Raw genomic sequence first — 18,752 nt, 5'->3', positions numbered from 1 at the left:
AAAGTTCTCAAGTCCCGTCACAGTTATAGATCTTTCAAACAGTCGATCACGCTGATGCCACCACTACGCATGCAGAGTTGTTCTTCAGACGGACAAACCGTGTTTCGGTAATCGAGATCTTTCTTTCTTCCTTTCTTTCTTTCTTTCTTTCCAGACGGGGTCAGTCCGAGCACGAACGCCGTTCCGTGCGCTGTGTGCGCGAGAGGTGAGTAGTATCGCAATTACGGCGCTCGCGTCGAGTTAGCAATCGAAGTGTCGTCCCGCGTGCCAGCCGCCGCATCACGCGCGCCGCGCCATGATGGGGGGAGGGGGGGGGCGGGGCCGGAAGCAGGCTCCGTTCTGGCGATGCGTGCGGTGGCGGCGGCGGCAATGTTCTCCCTCGCGGAGCTCGAGTTACGGCCGTAATTAAATTCCGCCGTGTCGGACGACCTCTACGCCGGCCGCGTGGTGCTGAAACTCCGGCCCGCTGGCGGTTCTCCCCCGCCTTCTTGTTCTTGTTGGATGCTCAGTGACGTAGCTGACGGTTTGTTGGGGCGGCCCGCTGTTCTCAGAGACTGTTTTGTTCACCGTGAGCACGTGTGCTTTAGAATTAAGTGCCCGGATCGAGTTTTTTTTTTTTTTTTTAGGACGAATCTCTGAAAACCCGCGGGTCTGCCCCACCTTTTTCTATGAAAACACGTTCGAGCTTCGCGCAATGAGGGCATTCAGGCAAGCAAGAGAAGCCAGTCTGGAAATCCAAAAAAGGTCGCGGCGAGTGCGGCTATTCTCGGAGGAGGCGCTGGCTGCTCAATGCTGGTAAAAAGTGCTGGGTGTGCATGCGGCAGCAATAACGGGCGTCGCAGCGAAGGCTGGAAAAGATACTTTCGAAACAGCGCAGCAGGAGAGCAAACACCATCGCTTATTATTATTATTATTATTATTATTATTATTATTATTATTATTATTATTATTATTATTTGCGTTGTGCATTATTTGCGCCCGCGCATGTCGCAAACTGTGCGAAACACTCCTCGTATATTCGTCAATTGTCCGTAAGAAATTTGCCGCAAGTCTTCGTTCGTGGCGGACATATTTTCAACAAAGGAGTCCGGCAAATGAAAACTATTCCTATGCTACTAAACGTATTGAGACGCGCTGAGGCACACCCATGATTTGGTTACGCCGTGCGTTTCATTCAGAGAGAAAGTACGGGAATAATAAAGCGTTTTCATCGGAAAAGTGTGTTAAGGAAAACACAACCCTCTTTCCGCAAATTCAGTAATATCTGCCTATTAGTCACTTGTTTTGTCAGCTAGCGAGCCAGACTTATTGTTCGGCTTCTTGCGGAACGTCCGTTTTAACTGAAAAACTCCCGTGCTTGGCAGGTTGACAAAAACACAAACTGGCAGTAAACACGCGTTTTTTTTTTTAAATTGGGGGGTTTTACGTGCTAAAACCACTTTCTGATTATGAGGCACGCCGTAGTGGGGGACTCCGGAAATTTCGACCACCTGGGGTTCTTTAACGTGCACCAAAATCTAAGTACACGGGTGTTTTCGCGTTTCGCCCCCATCGAAATGCGGCCGCCGTGGCCGGGATTCGATCCCGCGACCTCGTGCTCAGCAGCCCAACACCATAGCCACTGAGCAACCACTGCGGGTAAACACGCGTTTGAATATAATCGTGCGTAGCAGAAGGGTTCAGTAGGGTGTTAATCTTCTGTTGATTGCAATGCAGACACGTTCGGTAGCCTCGCCCATAAGTGCTTTTCTGGGCGCCATTCTTCCCTATATTCAGAGTAATTCGAGTAGTAAACACTGCACCAAACTGGTTCCTGTCTAGCTTCCCGTTAGCGTTATTCGTTTTACATGATAGTGTATACAGGACAAAATGTAACAGCAGCGTTTTCTTTGGCCATAAAAAAAAAAAAGCTTTACATTCTCAATGTATGTACGAAATGCTAGTGCGCAGCATGATCCCGTTCTCTTAATGCGAAAAATGCCGCTATTTAGTTCGTGTGTAATATTTAGAAAAATAGTCGGCTCGGCGGCAATATATTTTGTCCATTTCCAGGTCGCTGTCAAAGCACTTACTTATCTCCCAGCTCCAAATGTGCCCTAAAGCTCCCTAATTCTCTAATGCTCGTCATCGTGCTAAAACTACCGAACTTATTTATCTGGGAATTTCGCTTGCGCTGCACTCATTTATATGCTCAAAGTTGAAACATGGCTTGCTTTCAGCGATCATACGCGAGTGCATTGGGAGTACGTCTGGTATGATCGCTGAAATCGATTATACCAGACGTACTCGCAATATTTGGAATAACCGACGGGGCCCGCCGTTGCGATCCCGATAGTTAAAACGGCGTGCTCCACCTCTTTCAGCCGTAGGTCCGTGGATGAGCTGCAAGCGCTTTTACAGCAATAGCTTTCTTTTGATCTTGCCCACACATCGCAGTTTGTATGTATGTATGTATGTATGTATGTATGTATGTATGTATGTATGTATGTATGTATGTATGTATGTATGTATGTATGTATGTATGTATGTATGTATGTATGTATGTATGTATGTATGTATGTATGTATGTATGTATGTATGTATGTATGTATGTATGTATGTATGTATGTATGTATGTATGTATGTACGTACGTACGTACGTACGTATGTATGTATGTATGTATGTATGTATGTATGTATGTATGTATGTATGTACGTACGTATGTATGTATGTATGTATGTATGTATGTATGTATGTATGTATGTATGTATGTATGTATGTACGTACGTATGTATGTATGTTGATTATATTCCGCACATTTCTCAATCAGGTGATGGAAAAATGTGCGGTATATAACCAACCCTTATATGTAGCTTTCCTTGATTACGAGAAAGCGTTTGATTCAGTCGAAACCTCAGCAGTCATGGAGGCATTACGGAATCAGGGTGTAGACAAGCCGTATGTAAAAATACTGAAAGATATCTATAGCGCCTCCACAGCCACCGTAGTCCGCCATAAAGAAAGCACCAAAATCCCAATAAAGAAAGGCGTCAGGCAGGGAGCTAGGACCTCTCCAATGCTATTCACAACGTGTTTACAGGAGATATTCAGAGAGCTGGATTGGGAAGAATTGGGGATAAGACTTAATGGAGAATTCCTTAGTAACTTGCGATTCACTGATGCTATTGCCTTGCTTAGTAACTCAGGGGACCCATTGCAATGCATGCTCACTGACCTGGAGAGGCAAAGCGGAAGGGCAGGTCTAAAAAATTAATCTGCAGAAAATTAAAGTAATGTTTAACAGTCTCGGAAGAGAACAGCAGTTTACGACAGGTAGCGAGGCGCTGGATGTGGCAAGAGAATACATCTACTTAAGGAAGGTAGTGACCGCGGATCCGGATCATGAGACTGAAATAATCAGAAGAATAAGAATGGGCTGGGGTGCGTTTGGCAGGCATTTTCATATCATGAACAGCAGGTTGCCATTATCCCTCAAGGGAAAAGTTTATAACACCTGTCTCTTACCAGTACTCACCTACAGGGCAAAAACCTGGAGGCTTACGAAAAGGGTTTTGCTTAAATTGAGGACTACGCAACGAGCTATGGAAAGAAGAATGATGGGTGTAACGTTAAGGGATAAGAAAAGAGCAGATTGGGTGAGGGAACAAACGCGAGTTAATGACATCTTAGTTGAAATCAAGAAAAAGAAATGGGGGCATGGGCAGGACATGTAATGAGGAGGGTAGGTAACCGATGGCCATTAAGGGTTGCGGACTGGATTCCAAGAGAAGGGAAGCGTAGCAGGGGGCGGCAGAAAGTTAGGTGGGCGGATGATATTAAGAAGTTTGCAGGGACAACATGGCCACAATTAGCACATTACCGGGATAGTTGGAGAAGTATGGGAGAGGCCTTTGCCCTGCAGTGGGCGTAAGCAGGCTGCTGCTGCTTATTATTATTATTATTATTATTATTATTATTATTATTATTATTATGTCACACATACGGAGTAATTTGTTTTAATTAATATAATGTTAACGTCGTAATTCCGTCGAGTCAGCTGGCTTACTTGAAGATGCAGACACAGCATGCAAGACAAATCGCTCAATGATGTTAACTAAGAAAAATTTCACTACCTAACTTGCAATGTATAACGTGAAAGTATGTGTCCCAATAGTGTAATTGGAGCCGAGATGCAATGAAGCTACATACATTCTGCATAACTCATAGCCTTAGCACTAGTAATTTGGTAATTAAAAGGTATATATATATATATATATATATATATATATATATGTAGAGAGAGAGAGAGAGAGAGAGGTCATTCCATCTCAAGGGTGCTAGGTCTTTTTTCGACCATCTTCGATTCAGATGAAATACATCATACTGCTTTACCTCAATGTGGAAACTAATTATACCACAGAATTGTTCAGGGTTAAACTTTTTTTTTTATGCCGTGCGGGCACTTCGAAGTTATTGCGCATACAAGTGTGACTATGTCGGCGAGAAAAAAATTCTACAAAATTATTGCTGTGGCCTATTACCGCTACATTTTGTTATTGTATTCAGCAGGCGGCACTCTTTCGTGACTATTGTAGTTTTTTTCATTTTTCTTCTAATTTACACTATCTTAGTCATGAGAGAAAATCAACAATTGCCGCATATTGAACATTTCTTCGAGAAAAAATTAATTGTTCCACGAGGAATATATTCACAACATGTAGCTTGGTATGTGTTGTGGGTATACTGGATAATAAGATTACATTGAGAAGAAATAACGCTTAAGCTTTCTGTTGGAATGAAATGGAAAAATGAAAAAAAATGTCCAAATGGAAAAAAAAATGTTCTGTCTGAGTTTGTGACTCCATCTTCACGATGTAGCAGTCCAAGTAAAAGTATGGCCTAATAAACGTTGTATAGTATGCGTTGGTGCCAATTTATTTAGAAAGCTTTAAAAGAATAAGTTTTGTTTTAAGCGAGAAAAAAATTGAACTACACAATCAAAAGGTTCCGCGGGGCATCTTTGTTTCGCCTTCACTGCACAACACGGTCGGTGTTTTAGTCCGGTTCGTTTCATCTGTTGGTTTTTTTTCGTTTTTTTCCGAAGACAACGTCTCTCTCGCGACTTCATATTGATTCGGGCTTCGTGGGGTGCGGGTTTATGCCCACCTTCGTTTTGTAAATTGGGCGTGTTGAGGTATTCTAATGCACGTTGGACAATGAAACAGGCGTCAAAATGTAGCTTGTTTCAACGCTGTGGCTGTTCTAAGAAGGCACATGATGCCAGCGGATGCGAGAAATATCCGGAACGTGTGATAGGCCAAGACAATAACCCCCTACAGTACTATGCAGCGCCGCACGCAAGCTCTCGTGCTTACGTGGGTTGACTAGTATGTTACATTGACTTTGAGAAATTAAACTCTATGACCAGTATTAAGTGATAGAAGCACAGGCATTTTCGGTATATTTATTTAACAAAGAGACAGAATCCCCGCGCAACGGCATTTTCTAAGACTTGCAATGGGCCCCGACTGACGTTCACTTTGTTAAGTTACCTTTCCAACCCTCTCGTCTTTGTGCGCCTTTTCATATTCCCGCTCTCCGTTGTTGGCAGTTATATTTTCTTGTGTGCGAAGTTCAACAAGCTTTAATTGGAGAATGAATTGGTGGTAATCTAATCATGGTGGAAATATCTGGAAATACAGATGCGCAACTACCCTTCATCCTGTGTATATTTTGAGAGCCAGTTATTCGGAGCCTGACGTCTAAGAGCCAATGATTAGAGACAGTACAGGATGCATATGTTGGAGCGCTGGGAAATTCAGCGTAATTGAGCACTGCGCTGCCGAGAAAAAAAAAGAAACGTTAGCACCGCCGCTACAGAACTCAAAGTACTGGGATAAACACTTTGTGGCTGCCGTATCCACGGGATTGCCTCTGCTCAGTAGGTTTCCGCCAAAACCGCGCAGCAATTCACGATTTTCGCTTTTTCTTCTTCGCATAGTGTCGTTTAAGCTCTCTCTCTCTGTGGATGCGTGCACACTTGGGCATGTTTTCCTGCCCTAACCTCGCCAAAAGCCCGTTCCACAGCGTGTTGTTTCTGGTAATTTCCTTGACTCAGAAAATAAGAAACAGCAATAGCTGTTAAGGTAGAACGTGAACGTGCGCCTAAACAGACTCGATTTTGGCACTTCAGTTTGGAAAAGGGTTTCCAACGTCGAACGGCGCTGCTCGCCTACGTATACCTGTGCTGCTCGTCGTGCTAGGCCTCTTGTTTCTTGCGCATTATGCTTTATAAATGGCAGAGAGTCGGAAAAGGCGTATTCTGACTGCCGACCTCACCGCACGTGCAGCAGGCGCTTACGCCACTCGAGGTCACCGGACTCCAGCAAGCGGAGCGCTCCGAAGGCGCGAAAACCTGCAGCAGCGTGGAGCGCATAAAAGAGCTGAATATTTTACTTCTTTAGAGTGCGCCCCACTCCGGGAATCGCGCCGCTTTCCCGCTTGCGCCTAAATGATTCATGCAGCCACTCGAAACGAAGTCAAATAAGCGCGGTCCTGAAAAAGAAAAAGTTCTTGTAGTGTGTGGGCGAAGCCGCACTTATACGAGGGATTGATATTTTACTTGCCTGGGTAAAGTCGAGGCGCCGTTCATTGCCTGGTGCAATTGTGAGGAATTGTAACGCAACAGAAAGGTTTACTGGATATACAAACACACAGCACTAACAGTATACTGATGTGACATTATTTCTCGAAAGGCAGCATTAACGTACTGCACTAAGAAAGTGTTCACGGCTTAGTTCCAAGCTCCGCGAAAATGCTTGCGAATTCAAACATCCTAGCGAGTTTGAAGCCATAAGCGTGCCGTGAATTTTACACGGCGCTGGCGTCCGTGCCAAAGTGCAGGGCTGAGATCTACGGAAGTAATCTTGCTGGGGCAAATGCAGGAAAGAACACATAGAAGAAAAAAAGAAGGAAATGGGGGAGAGCGCACCACTTCCTTTGGGAATCTTCTTACGAGCTTTCCACCTATACAACATGCGTCTTACGAGGAAGCGTGTCTGCCGAATGGAGCGAGCTGACTCCTTTTGTGTACTTCCGTCCATCAGGAAATATCATCCGTGTTTGCCTTCCGAGCATCGCTTCATCTGTCAGGAGTGGAGCTCTTGTACAAAAAAAATGGGCGAGCGAGCTTAGTAAAGGCGACGTAACGGCAGCGAAGCACGCACAGTCAACACTTACTTCCTTTGTAGAACAACACAGGCTGCCGCTTATTTATTTATTTTTTGTTTCGTAAAGCGAACGAAGCATGACTACGTAAGTATAGAAACACCATATCGTGGAGGACCGATTCTCTCTACCACTTGGGGCACGTATAAATAATCTCCGAGTCTTTCGTGTGCTAATGCAACTCGCGGCATTAACGGATTGCTTAAAGAACGAATCTGCTTCCTGATAGCGGCGTCACGCCGGTTGACACTTGGGTCGTATTGCAATGCCCTTGAGATCGCCTTTTCTTAAGGCTACGTTTGTGCACATCAGCGCTATTACACAGCGTGTAGTTGCTGGGACGACTAATTCACGATCGTTAAAGTCATTTTGTTAGAACTGTAAAGAAAAGTTCAGCCTATTCTTAACCTTCCCGCCATTTTGACACTCACGCACGCAAAACACATGCGAAAGGTGCTATATTATCACATCATTGTTAAGACTTTCCAAAGAGGCACTTTAGAACGGTTTCAACATGGATGAAACGAGACAGTTACATATAACATGAATAAAAAACGATTTCTTTTTTCTCTGTCACTTTCGAACGGTGTAGTGGCGGCTGTCGACTACAGAACTTTATAAAAAAATATTGTAAAAGCGCTCGTGAGAAGCCCCTGCGTAATTATCGGGGGAAAAAAAAACTGTCCAAAGCTTATATTACGGTTCAGGCAGCCGGATATGGGATTAAAATTTGAGAAATCTTTCATCACACCTGCGTAATCACACGGCATCTGGTGATAGCTCGCAGTTTTACATTTTTACTTTTTGTGCGAAGAGCGGCACTGACCTTCTCCAGCGTCTTCACCTTTCCTCCGGTTTCATACGTTGTTGCAGTTTTATTAATTTATTCTTTAGCAAGGAAGTAACGAATGTATTGCGAGACGCTTACACATACATTCAAGAAAGTTGTATTGCATTTGGAGATTGGCGTTGTGTGTTTATCCTACTTTTCTGTTTTGACAAATAAAAATGTAATAAGCACACTATGGCAGTTTGATACACTACCAGTGCCCACGCGACCAAACGTTAAATTTACGCTGTTAGGATGATTGACTGACTATCGATGGTAAATAAAGAACTTTGCTTATCCAAAGTAGAGTATTGCCCTGTAGCTCCAACAGTTTGAAGAAACGGTTGGTTAAGCTGGATGCAGACGACCAGCCACAACGCTGACTCAGTTCGCGGGCGAGTTGTGACACGACTGGACCTCAACGGATCACGCTGTGGGAACCTCGTCTGCGGCGTCGTTGTTCATACAGCGTGATTGGGTGGCACTCAGCCACGTACAGTATACGATGTCGGGCTAGTTGGTGCATAGCTGTCAATGTTTTTGCTCCAAAGAATACATTATAAGAAAGAAGGGAGAGACAGAAACAGCACCAAAACTCACTAAATGTCGATGCTGGGAGCTTGGAAGAGGGAACTCAAGAGGGGCTTACTCTAGAAGTGAAGTGTAGCGAAGTACCATGTTGGGCTAGTTGGCACAGCTGTCAGTGGCGCTCTTTCTGTCCCTCTCTTTTTTCTTTCGCTTACTTTTTTCGCCACAAACGCTGATAGCACTCAGCCGCGTCACGCTCATCGGTGGAATGAATAAGCGAATCGTTCTGTCGTGTGTAATGCTTGCACCGATGCATTCGTGTCAACTAGCCCAGCTGTCGACCCTCTTAAAAAAGCTTACTGTCTTTCAATTGCTAGCATGATTTATGGTGCTTTAAAGCTTTATTTTCCTGTTTTTTGTAAACCGCGATAGAGCCATTGTCAATCTTACAGTGCTATACGTGTAGGAAAATTAATTTCTGCACGCATTTGATCTCCCGCAGTTTCACTGTTTCACCACTGCTTCAGCCGGGGCTGCATAAACTATGATCGTGGCAGGGACATGATCATAGTTTTACTTGTTACTCGTTTACAGACTGCTCGGGGTACCTGACTGTCTCGTGTAAATGGCGCAACACGTATCAAAAGCATGTGACGTGAGTTTGCTTTCGGTCCCTTCTTCGCTCAACCGTTTTTCTTTATCTACTGCATTTCAGAATTGGAGACATATTTATCATCGACGCAGAATACGGATTTCGCATTCCTTGTTATATATATATATATATATATATATATATATATATATATATATATATATATATATATATATATATATATATATATATATATCCTTTCAAAAATTCTCACATTCACCTTAAGCTTCAATTTTTCTTTATCAGATCTCGGTCCATAATGGGCATGCGAAACTACCATCATTTGCTGTTTTTCGTTCTTGATTGTTTTAGTTTCGTAAGGTCACATTGAAGCTCTCGGAGGCTCTGAGAATAAAAAAAAGGAACTGTCTCCGCATTATTTCGACTTTCGTTTCTCGCACCGCCTATTGTTGAAACCCCAAAACGCACAAGAAAACACGTCGGCGTTGCTCGTAGTGTTGTGTCCTCCTGCATGTAAAGAAATTTTTTTTTCTAAATAATGTTAAAAACGCAGATTCTTTTCGTCAGAACTTTGGGGACGAATGCCAAAAGGCAGTTGCTAGTGAGAGAATTCAAGACACGCCTTCCGCATTTGCTGGCTTCATATCCCGGCTCATTTTCTGGCCCCATGGCGAAATTCCCCGCTGCTCCCATTTATTCGAACACACAAATGTTGATAATCTGATGGCGCCGCCCATTTTCTACTCAATTTTTATCATCTTCAATTGCAACACTTGTGTATAAAGTAATTAAATGCAATACAAAGGATAACTGTTATGATTTGTTGTGAAAATTCTATCCGCCACTCGGAGTGATCCATCTGAAGAGTCATAGCCGCATGAGCTGCGGAAAAAAAATTTTTAATGCGTCCAAATAAAAATATAAAGAAAGAACACTGGCGGTGCGTAACGTACGAGTGTACTCCAAACTGTATAGGATATGTGTTTGCAATCAGACTTCATTTACCCTAAGTAATCAAAAGACATTCGCTGCAACTTTTGTAGTTACCCCTTCGTCGTTGCAGCGTGTTATTTCAGTCAGGCTTGAGGCCAGATGGCACATGCTAAATTAACCATTCAATCCGCTATGTCCACCAGTTTTTGCGCCTTATACCAGTGGTGTTTTTCACTTTATTGCGATAGTCATTGTATGGACACTTCAGGCGCATTTTTGGCATCGCCGTGCTGTTTCGTATAAAGTCCAAGGGTGATAACATTGTTGTCATGCGCCGTACGCTGTGCGTACAAATGAAAGCATGCGAGGGTAAGCCAACGATAGCGGCTAAATCTCGTGCGCGCAAGCGAGGCAAGCGGGATGAAGTGCGCTGTCTTTCCTCGCGCGCATCATACCGGGAGAAAAAGAGGAGGGGGGGGGCGTTCTTCGGTAGAAACTGACCGCGCGCAGTCGTGCGGCCTTTATTTTGAAAGTGATCTGCTTTGGGGGCATAGTTTGGGTAACCAACTTCGCGTGTGCTCTGTTCTCACGGCTATTTGCGTTGAAGCGATAGTTAGCACGTAAGTAACTTCGCTCGCTGCTGCTGCCGCGCTTCTCTCACGTCAGCGTTCTGACAGCGAGTGTCCGCGGTCATCGAGTGTGATATGCGTTCGTATTTGCCTGTGCGCATTGACACCATGCTTCTTAATTTAGTCACTAAGCGAGCGTCTACAAGTTTATACGCCTTATACAATCCTTACTTCGTATGGCTTTCTACTAATTTGCTACCGCAACTGATGCTTCGCCTTTCGGGAGAAACTGCGATTTTTTTTCTTAGATTTTACCTGCCAAAGCCCCGATCTGATTATGAGGCACGCCGTAGTGGGAGACTCCGGATTAATTTAAACACTATGGGGTGTTTCACATGCACACAGAGCACGGTACCTGGGCGTTTTTGCATTTCGCCCCCATCGAAATGCGTCCGCCGTAGCCGGGATTGGATCCCGCACCTCGTATTTAGCAGCGCAACGACATAGCCACTAATCCACCACAGTGGTCACCATCTAGTTGTATTATTACCCTCCCGTGAATACGTCGCACTCCAAGGAGTCACAATAATGCATCAATCCTGCCTGATAACATGACTTACTGTCTCTTCTTGATGGTCTTTTTTTTATGCGATGGCATTATACGTGGACCTCACACATCTGTGCCTGATGAAAAACGTTGGCCCAACCCGAAAACAGTGCAGTCTCGCGAGGAAGAATGCGAGTAACTGGCACGTGACGCACGCGTCAAACGTTCCAAAGAGGGACTTTGGTACTAGAGAAGCATGCGTGCGATCGTGGACCAATGCTTAGAGCATTCGGCTGTTGTGCTAAAAAAGACAGGTTCGATCCCACCGCCGGTCACTCATTTCCTTATAGCATTATAGGCAGATTTCATCCAATTTGGAGGTATCTAACAGAGAACTCGAGATGTGTTGGAGCGTATGCAAGCACGTCACAGTGTGCGCGATATCGCAAACCTTAACTATAACTTCGCATTCATTAAAATATCTACGTGTTTTATTTTTATCTGCGTTACATAAGAAATGAAGCTTGTTCAGGTCGCCGTAAAATGTAAAAAAGAAAGAAAAAGAAACAGCCTTGTTTTCTTTGCTGAAGATGGTCCAGCGAGGACTCAAAGTCAGTCGGAAAAAATTGGGGTGGCTACACTTGGATTTTGTGACTGTCAAACGCAAAGTGGTAATTTTTCAGATCCTAATCTTTCAACTAAACAATGTTCCTGTTTCTTAAAAATTGTGAGCGGCGTGAAAGTTGCAGTTTGATCACGAAGGATTACACAGGCATTGAAATTCACCATCTCAAAGAGGCTCTTACCGGGCCTCATCGTATATTTTGGTTTGGACGGGACTTTGTAAAGTGCCGTACAGGAAGTGCTCTACCACAACAATCTTTAAATCAATTTAGTAGCAGCCGATATTTAAGGAAACAAAATATTGTGAGACCATGGTGCGAGGTTGGGAGGTATTCTTCTCGCTGCAGCAGAAGCGCGCTCGCAATAGATATTCTCCTGCCTTCTCTCATATCGGAACCAACGGGCCCACGTGACGTTTACATCACGACACGCGCCTCCATTTTTTCCCCCGTATTGTCTTGCCGCAAAGTGAATTTTCAAAGGTGGTTTCGCGTGCTCTCTGTTTTACGGAGGTCTCCCGGTAATTCGCGTTGCTGCTGGCTATTCGTGAATAGCCTGCAGGCGGCTACGCGTGTTGCATCATCTCAGCTGGGGGTTACATACTTTTGAACATACATCCATCCATCCTTCTCCAATTTGCTAGACGTTTACTTCGCCGCAGTACAAGCATGTTAATTGCGGTGCACCCTTTACAGTGAGCATGCACTAAAACGCTGAGTGAGAAAGACTGCTGTCAAATGCAGTGTCTACCCAGTGGAAACATCGCACGCTAATGCAATAGTATAGCTTTCCAACACATGCTGCGGCTATGGTTGCACACAAATGCGTCACAGTGTGCTTACAGAAACATTGCTCGTAGCGGCTGTTAAGCGTGGGTGGACTGCGAGGTTATTGGGCCTCGCTGGGAGAGGCGTTTGTCCCGTAGTGGACGAAAACGACAACGATGACACTGATGAAGAGAATAATGATGATGATGATTCTGCGAGGCCGTCTGATCGCGGAAGTGCGCTCACGTCGCCGCATTGACCGCGGGCTTCTAGTGCCGCGTACCTAAGCGACACGTTAGTAATGGGAGATCATCACATGAATTATACCCTTTCCAAAATCTCCTATGATCACATGAGAACATATACAAAACATGTGTGGCATATACGTCATATGATATTTTGTTTATAGGATATATATACGTGAACGCCTCTATGGCGTGACGAAGCATATGAACTGCTTGGCTTCTTAACCAGCGCCTCTGTTCCCAAGACTATTCCTTGTGTTGTCCGCAATTTGTCATGGCCTCAGTAATCGGCTCGCTGTCATCCTTGACTGATACCACGAGTCATCAGTACTCGAGCGGTGGCGAATGATGGGACTCTCTACGTAAGATGAGTAATACGAACATGGGCCAAGCTTATAAAGTCTGTCAATCATAAATAATGATTTAGAACGTTCTGCCGTCTCTTCGATGAATGATTCCCGGTATTGTCGGTTGATTCGAGTTATTATATCAGTATTCAATAAAATAAATTGTAGGTGCTGTTGCGTACTCCAGGGTAGCGTACCGTACTGCTTCCGAGTTGTAGCGACGCCTGTTTATCGAAGCTCGACCGACGTTACTAATGGGTAGCGTGGCGTAGTCGGCAGGCTGCAGGCATCCGGTAGACCATGGTGACCAGGCAAGGACGAGACGATTTATAGTGCGAAACCATCACGGTTTATTCAAAGGTTGGTGAAAGATGATAAGAAGAGAATGAAGTGAGAAAAAGTACATTTCGGAGCCCCTTAAATAGGCTTTCCAAAATCGTGGGAGCGATCTTGCTCCCGTCTACGTCACGTGACAGGAACAGAGTCTGGTTTGTAGATGGGCGTCCCGCCTCCGTATATACCAAGCCCTCATCAAGGAAAGAGCGTCCCGCCTCCGTATATAGCAATCCTTCAGCAAGGAAACAGCGTCCCGCCTCCGTATATACCAAACCTTCAGCAAGGAAAGAGCGTCCCGCCTCCGTATATACCAAGCCTTCAGCAAGGAATGAGCGTCCCGCCTCCGTATATAGCAAGCCTTCATCAAGGAAAGAGCGTCCCGCCTCCGTATATACCAAGCCTTCAGCACGGAAAGAGCGTCCCGCCTCCGTATATACCAAGCCTTCAGCAAGGAAAGAGCGTCCCGCCTCCGTATATACCGAGCCTTCAGCAAGGAAAGAGCGTCCCGCCTCCGTATATACCAAGCCTTCAGCAAGGAAAGAGCGTCCCGCCTCCGTATATACCAAGTCTGCGGCAAGGAAAGAGCGTCTCGCCTCCGCATATACCAAGCCTTCAGCAAGGAAAGAGCGTCTCGCCTCCGCATATACCAAGCCTTCAGCAAGGAAAGAGCGTCCCGCCTCCGTATATACCAAGCCTTCAGCAAGGAAAGAGCGTCCCGCCTCCGTATATACCAATCCTTCAGCAAGGAAACAGCGTCCCGCCTCCGTATATACCAAGCCTTCAGCAAGGAAAGAACGTCCAGCCTCCGTATATACCAAGCCTGCAGCAAGGAAAGAGCGTCCCGCCTCCGTATATACCAAGCCTTCAGCAAGGAAAGAGCGTCCCGCCTCCGTATATACCAATCCTTCAGGAAGGAAACAGCGTCCCGCCTCCGTATATACCAATCCTTCAGCAAGGAAACAGCGTCCCACCTCCGTATATACCAAGCCTTCAGCAAGGAAAGAGCGTCCCGCCTCCGTATATACCAAGCCTTCAGCAAGGAAAGAGCGTCCCGCCTCCGTACATACCAAGCCTTCAGCAAGGAATTAGAGTCCCGCCTCCGTATATACCAAGCCTTCAGCACGGAAAGAGCGTCCCGCCTCCGTATATACCAAGCCGCAGGTCCAGGATTGTAGACGCTTATCCTTCTCTTTTGCGCGTTGCTGGTTCGCCGAAGTTCTCCTGCCGAGCTTGACAGTTCGAGGAAAGGGCCCTTCTACAGTCGCACACACTCAAAAGGGGCGTGTAAACACTGCGGGGCCTCCGCCAGACCTCCATACACTCGAGACAACCTTGGCAAATTAGGAAGTCACACTTCGTTTCAATGAGGCATGGTGGTCGAGAATCCATGGTGCACGGGGTGCTAGACGCCAACCGTAACAGTGGATGTCGTTTTCTCTATGAAGGATTCATGGTTGGCTAAGAGCAAGTTGCTCGCTGAACTTCATTTAAGTTAGCGCCGTCTGCAATTGGTCATGGCATGGCGATTGAGATTTACCTTGGTGGGCGCCCAAATGCCGGCCGATAAGAGAACGCACTAAAGTAAAAGAAAAAGTAATTATTACATACAGGTTCATTATACAATGTGCAGCGCGACCGGGCGAGGACAGAGATATAGAATTACACACGCACACACAGCGTTCCTTTGAACTACGTGCGAAAAGAAAATCTGTAGTTTTACAAACGGCTTGAGCACTACATGTTATTTCCGCCAAAACATCGTTTTCCCGGAAATTACAGGTGCGCTGTATGAGACACGGCTGTGGCAAACTTTATTGTTTTATTTTCTCTGGTTAGTGTAATTCACTGAGGGTTTTTTACGCCTCAAAGTTGCACGTGCACTTTGAAGGATGCAATGGGTGGCACCGAACAAATTTTCAATAGTAAATCTGAGCACATGCGTCTTGTTGCATTCCACCCCCGTCGTAATGTAGCCGCTGCACGGGCGAGTCGGCACCGATGCCTAAACCCATCAGCTTTGTTATGAGCTCTCTGCATAGTCATAAGCCTCCCCAGCGGGCCCCGCCATTTATTGAATGTAATCTACTACTAAAGAAAGTACTTTGGCTTACCGGAAGGGCTTGCATCGTAGCCTATACTCTGTCTGCGTTCAGAGAAGCTCCCATAAATAGGTTTGGCTCGTTGCTACTGTGTCACCGTTCCCTCCGGCCACTATCTTTACCAGTAATTTTTTCGTCACTTCCAAGCTCGCGGAAGCGACACACTATAGTACCGCAACTAAGACAGCTTTCAGAGTGAGCGTTTTTACTAGATGTGCACTGGTATAGACGAAACGCAATAATGCCGAGTAACTGCTATAATGCACTTGTTCGGGGAATCCTCGCTGTCAGAGTAATTCCGGTAATTCCGTACGAATTCATATGAACTCCGAACGCAGCGTTACCATGGTGTAGCCGTACATAAAAAAGAAAGACGGGGGGGGGGGGACCAAGACCTCTCTCCCATTACTGCAATCAGCTTGTTCGTGCTTTCTTGTCAGGTGGGCATGAGGGCAAAAGCGTGCACGCGTCCCTAAAGTGCCAGTTTCGCTGACAGGGTGCTCTGAGTCAGCGGAGCAGACGGAGATCTATGGCGCCCCCTCGTCCTGCCCCCTCGTCCTACCTCCTCGTCAACGCTCATGGCGGGGCCGACAATCTCAGTGATGGGCTTGTGGCGAATGCGAGAGAAACTGCACCCTTCACGCGAGCACACTCAGTGCACGAACGGCTCATTTCCATGGAAACGCCGCTGAATCCGAAAGAGAAAGACGCGCTGATTCTTGAAATACACTGAAGACGCGTGGCGGCCAAAACGGAGAACATCGATCTTGGTTGCCCTTTTTACCGCGCGGGCACTTTGGCGCTACTACCTCCCAGCGGCGCGCTACTGTTAATAGTGTCAGTCTTTTTTTTTTTTTCCGTGGCTGCTACTGTCGCTGGCTTGCGAAAGAAGGCTCGTGCGGGCTGCCATAGCGCGGTATATATCGACACGCATATTTCTTTTCTTTCTCCGGTGACCGCTTACGTTCTTCCTTGACTATGTCAGCGATCGAGGCCACCTGAGGCTGCGACCTTGGGAACATCCTCTCTAGCTGCTCGCGCACAATTTCTCGGATCGTCTCGCGCAAGTCGTCGCCGGTGCCAAGTGCTTGGACTTCTTACTTCGGCGTAGCCACTGACCATCATATTGACTGGTGCGCATTTCCAGCGTCTTGTCGATGGCCGCGGCTTCCGACTAAAATTCCGCGACGGTTGTCGGTGGGTTGTGAATTAATCCGGCTGACAGGTGCTACTTCACCCCCCAATGAGGAAAGGAGCTTTATTCTTCTCAGGTATATTCAGGTCGACATGGCGAAACAGACGGACCGTATCTTCCGTGTAAATGGCAACGTTTTTGTTCGGGAGCTGCGCTCGGATTTCCAGCAGAGCTTCTGGCCTTTCCTTGCGCGTGGCGCTCGTAAAGGTCAGCAGCAAACCGTTTCGAAACAGGCCCCATGTCGTCAGGGTCGAATTCCCGGTTCTCAAACCAGGTCCTCGCGATATCTTCCAAGGAGAAGTACACGTGGCGCAACTTGTCCTCAGAGTTCCAGTTACTGAACGTAGCGACTCTTTCGTACGTGCCCAGCCAGCTTTCGGAGTCTTCAGCCGATGATCCGCGAAAGGTCGGTGGCTACTTTGGTTGTTGTCGGACGATCAGAGGCACGGGTGCTGTCATTTCGGCTCTTTGCTTGGCCTGGATCTTCCTGGAAGTCTCCAGTACAAGTCCTTGAGCCGGCGGTAATCGTTGCAGCCTGCGGCTAGCTCGATGGTCCGTGACGACGTTGACTATGTCCTCGCGGCTCGCGCTTGCAGGGGATTTCGTTACACTACGAGCGCCTCCACCAGATGTCACGCTGTAGCGACGTTGAAAAACACACTAGCAAGAACTGTGAATCGCGAAACCAACTCTCTGTTGCGTGAACTTGTGATTAGAAAGCAGGTTACTCTCAAAGCACGGCGATAGCAGGGATCACAGTTGGTAATCTTCGGAAATTCGATCAGCGGGTGAAGCACGTCGGCTTTTATACATGACTCGCTGAAGTTCCCAGCGTAACTACTGGTGCCCACGTGTCTTCTAGAAAGTGCTACACAATTCGCGTCGCGCAGACAATAGGATTACAGAAGGTTATGTGACAGTAGACAGTGGTCAGAACTATCGATAACATTCGAGAGGTTCCAAAATCAAATTCTGGGGTTTAAGTGCCAAAACCACAATTTCATTATGAGGCACCATTCGAGATACTACTCAAACATGCAGGCGCATCCTGCGCCGAGCGATGACGTTTAACGTTGACGATGACGTTTAGCCGGTGAAAAGCGGTCACCAGAGAAAGCTAAAGAAGTATGCTTGTCAACGTGCAAGCGATCGTCATGAACGCCGTACATGACGATCCGACCGCTAACCACCTCGTATTCTCCCATACGCTATCAAAGATACAATAGAAGCATTACTTGCCGTGTCTGACCCCCTACTTACCCGCTATACGCTTAAGCGAAAGCCTAACCAAAGGGACTGCGGCCGAACTGGCGCAATTCTTCGTCGATAGCATCCTGTTACGACATGGTGCCCCATCACCGACAGAGGAACTGCTTTTATGGCGGAGCTCACTCAAGCCATCTTGCAATAAAGCCAGACAAGACACTGCAGGACAACCGTCTGCCTCTCGCTGACGAATGGCCTTACAGAACGCCCGAGTAAGACACTCGCCGACATGTCATCCATGTACGTCGACGTCGAACACAAGACCTGGGATGCGATCCTTCCCCACGTAACCTCCGCTTATAATACGGTGGTGCAAGAAACAACGCAGATCACGCCTTTCAAGCTGCTTTATGGAAGGAACCCGACGACGACTCTTGACGCCATGCTACCACACGTCACCGAGCTATCACTGATGCTACCACATCTACAGCGCAACGAATAAGCCCGAAAGCTCGCCCGCCTGCACATCAACAACCAGCACAGGACCGACAGCCGGCACTAGAATATGCGACGACGCTACGTGGGATACCATGCTGGCCACCTTGTTTGGATTTGGACCCCGATACGATGACGAGGACTTAGTGAGAAGCTCTTACGCCGCTATTTCGGGCCCTACATGATCATACGATGCATTGGCGCACCGGACT

General features: G+C 46.5%; 1 protein-coding gene across 4 annotated transcripts in view; it reads left to right on the top strand.

Moving 5' to 3' along the window:
• Window positions 1-18,752, top strand: part of LOC142580275 (uncharacterized) — a 297,216-nt gene that overhangs the window by 138,067 nt on the left and 140,397 nt on the right. For 2 of the 4 annotated variants that reach the window (XM_075691140.1, XM_075691138.1), the window contains exons 2-3: window positions 155-205; window positions 9,159-9,219. The gene's annotated coding sequence lies outside the window, so the exon portion shown is untranslated. The remainder of the gene's footprint in view (window positions 1-154; window positions 206-9,158; window positions 9,220-18,752) is intronic. The other 2 variants (XM_075691139.1, XM_075691137.1) reach the window with 1 other exon arrangement.

This window comes from Dermacentor variabilis, chromosome 1 (assembly GCF_050947875.1).
Source record: "Dermacentor variabilis isolate Ectoservices chromosome 1, ASM5094787v1, whole genome shotgun sequence".
Taxonomy (NCBI): Eukaryota; Metazoa; Arthropoda; class Arachnida; order Ixodida; family Ixodidae; genus Dermacentor; species Dermacentor variabilis.
The sequence above is the reverse complement of the archived record's forward strand: the minus strand, read 5'-3'. Positions and strand labels throughout refer to the sequence as shown.